The 3575-nt window shown below is 31.7% G+C and overlaps 1 pseudogene; it reads left to right on the top strand.

Annotated features, from left to right (window-relative positions):
* The first annotated feature begins 2162 nt into the window (after positions 1–2162).
* On the top strand, positions 2163–2577 carry LOC118840263 (annotated as a pseudogene).
* Positions 2578–3575: the final 998 nt, after the last annotated feature.

Genomic DNA, 3575 nt, shown 5'->3' with positions numbered 1-3575 from the left:
GAAAACATATTTTGCTAAAAATACCATAGACAATGAATTAATATCAATACCAAATATATATGCACCAAATGGAGCATCTAAATTCTTAAAGAAAAGTTAAATGAGTTACAGAAGAAAATGGACAATAAAACTATACTGGTGGGGGACTTCAATTTACTCCTCTCAGACCTAGACAAATCTAATCATAAAATAAACAAGAAAGAATTTAAGGAGATGCATAGAATTTCAGAAAAGTTAGATATGATAGACCTCTGGAGAATACTGAATACAAATAAAAAGGAATAAATCTGTTACTCAACTTGCACAGCTTCTTCACAAAATTGATCATGGAATAAAAATAGAGTAGTAGAATAGTAGAAATATTGACTGCATCTTTTTCTAACCATAATAAAAAGAAATCAAAATTTTATTAATGAGAACTTAATAAAAATAATAAAATCAATAACAAATTTTATTTTTGTTAAATAAAATTACATTTAGAAAGGGCCCTTGAAGCATAGGTTAAAAATTAATAAGATATTAAATTAACTTCATCCTATTGAATGGGCAGGTCAAAGAACAAATCATAGAAACAGTCAATAATGATAACAATGAGACAACATAACAAAATTTTGGGGGCATAGCAAAAGCAATATGTGAGGGAAAATGTATATTTTTAAGTACTTACATGAATAAGAGAGAGCAGAGCATACAACTAAAAGTAGTCCTAGAAGACAAACAAATTTAAAATCCTCAACTAAGCACCAATATAGAAATTCTGAAAATCAAAGAAGAAATTAGCAAAATTGAAAGCAAAAACAAGTGGAATTGATAAATAAAACTCAAAGTTGGTTTTTTTTGTGGGGGGGGGGGAGATAAACCACTGGCTACTTTGATTTTTTAAAAAAGAAGAAAAGCAAATTATCAGTATCAAAAATAAAAAATAAATTCACAACCAATAAAGAAGAAATAAAGATAATCATTATGAGTTATTTCACCCAATTAATACCAATAAAACCAGCAATATAAATGAAATTGATGAATATTTACAAAAATATATTAATTGCCCAGATTAAGAGAATAGGAAAAAATACTTAAATAGTCCTATCTTAGAAAATGAAAATGAACAAGCCATAAATTAATTCCCAAAGGGAAAAAAAAACTCAGGATGAGATATATTTATAGGAGAATTCTACCATGTATCTAAAGAGCAATTAACTCTAATACTATATTATTTTTAAAAAATATGCAAAGAAGGAAGCCTACCAAATTCCTTCTACAACACACATGTAGACTTGATACCTAAGCCAGTGAGAGTAAAAAAAGAGAAAGAAAACTATAGACCAATTTCCCTAATAAATAATGAGGCAAAATTTTTAAATAAAACACTAGCAAGAAAATTATAGTAATATATCATAAAGATTATACATTTATGACTAGGTTGAATTTATATCAGAAATTCAGGGTTGATTCAATATTCAGAAAACTGTAAGCATAACTGACCATATTGATAAAAAAGAAACAAAATCAATTCATTATTTCAACTGTTGCAGAAAAAGCTTTTGAAAAAATATAACATCTATTCTTGTTTTTGAAAACAACAACTCTAGAAAGCATAGGAATAAATTGAGCTTTCCTCAATATCTATCTAAAATCAAGAGAAATAATTACCTAGAATAGAAATAACCTAGAAGCCTTTCCAGTAAGATCAGGAGTAAAGCAAGGATGTCCATTTCTTTCAATATTGTCCTAGAAATACTAGCTTATAGCAACAAGACAAGAAAAAGACATTAAAGGAATAAGCATAGGCAAAGAGGGAGCAAAACAATTCCTTTTTGCAGATGATTTCATGATTTACTTATAGAACCCTTGAGAGGCAACTAAAAGAACTGCTTAAGGTAGAAAGAGGTAGCTTTGGTGGAGGAGGAGGCAGCCTAGGGACCTATCCACCTTGTTAGCTGCACAGTGGAGACAGAGATATGGAGGTGGGGGGTGGAGCATGGAGAGAAAAATAGAGAGGGAAATTGAGAGGGAGAGAGAGACTTGACTTTGCAAAAGGGGGTCCCCCAGGGGACTTGGTGGAAGCACCCTGAATGCTGAAGTATTGACTAAAACCTGTGCAAATATGAATACAAGTTAGGTATTCATAAAGAATGAAATTGGAAGTGGACACTTAACAATGCATGCTTGAATTCTTGGACACTATTCATGAATATGAATACAAGCTAGTTGCTCCTTGCTCAGGAGGTGTTGGAAAGTCTGTCCTGACTGTACAGTTTATCCAAGGAATATTTGTTGCAAAATGTGATCCTATAATAGATGATTCATATAGAAAGCAATCAAGAGCAGATACTCAACAATGAATGCTTGAAATCTTGGACAGGGGAGGAACACTCCCTTTGATTCCTGTGGGTAATGAGTTGTAGGAAAAGTGCAAGAACAGAACCTAGCAAGAAAATGGAGTAATTGTGAATTCTTAAAATCTGCTAAATCAAAGATAGACTTAATGAGATCTTTTATGATCAAGTCTAGTAAATTAACAGAAAAGCTACAATGCCCAAGAAGATATATAAAAAATCATCATGTTGATTGCTTTAATATACTGATGCATTGCAGCTCTGAGCCAGGTCTGAAGAATTGTTGCGCAGTTCAACAGTACCACCAGCATTCTAACTTTGTTAAACCTACCAACATCTTAAACAGACTCTCCTGTGGTGGTATGCTTTCAGAAGTGGATGAAACTTACCATATCAGTTTGTGCATTCTAATCACTTTGCATGAGAGATTTTTATGACAGATTTTTACATATAATAGTCTGAATATGCAACTGGTAAAACCAGAGTCTACAACAGTATTATCACTAGTTCATCCACCAATGTTGTACGCATAGAAAATAGTGTACTATATACTTTTAACAGGTTTCATGCTTTTTATTGGAGATTACAATAATGTAAGTCCTAAAGGCAGCTATAGATTCTCATTGTGAATCCTTTGCTTGCTCATGCATAAATGTATTTGCAATAGCAAATACACAGGTTCACTATTTTGCCTGTTAGTGATTGTTCCCATGTACAATGGTCGGTTGCAATGTTAAATGATTGAAGAGTACTGTGGGTGTGAATGTGGGAAGTAATTTTAATCATGTGTAATTGGTCACAAGGTCCAAGTTGCAGTAGCTAACTTTTTGCTGATTTAACAATTCCTTGTTACTTTGTATGCATTTAATGTTTGGGTGTAAAAATCGTATATATCTATATCTACATATATGTATGTGTGTGTGTGTGTGTGTGTGTGTGTGTGCCCAAAAGGGAGCCACAATACTTAAACTGACCAAATTAATATTACAGCTACTCTGAAGTGACCAAATATAAAATAAAAACCTTAATTAAAGTGGCAAAATTTTGTGTAACTTAGCATTAGAAGTTTGTTCTATTTGGATGCTATGTAAGGGTTTTCATTATAATTATCTGCCTCTTGAATGTTTTGCGTTATGTCTAACAGTGCTAGTAAATAAATATGGGTTTAACTTTCTTTTTCAACAAAATCTTTTTGTGGTTTCTTTCTTTTTTTAAATAGTATTTTATTTTTTCCCCAGT

Source organism: Trichosurus vulpecula, chromosome 1 (genome assembly GCF_011100635.1).
Source record: "Trichosurus vulpecula isolate mTriVul1 chromosome 1, mTriVul1.pri, whole genome shotgun sequence".
Lineage (NCBI taxonomy): Eukaryota > Metazoa > Chordata > Mammalia > Diprotodontia > Phalangeridae > Trichosurus > Trichosurus vulpecula.
Note: the sequence above shows the minus strand (reverse complement) of the source record. Positions and strands in the feature narration are given on the sequence as shown.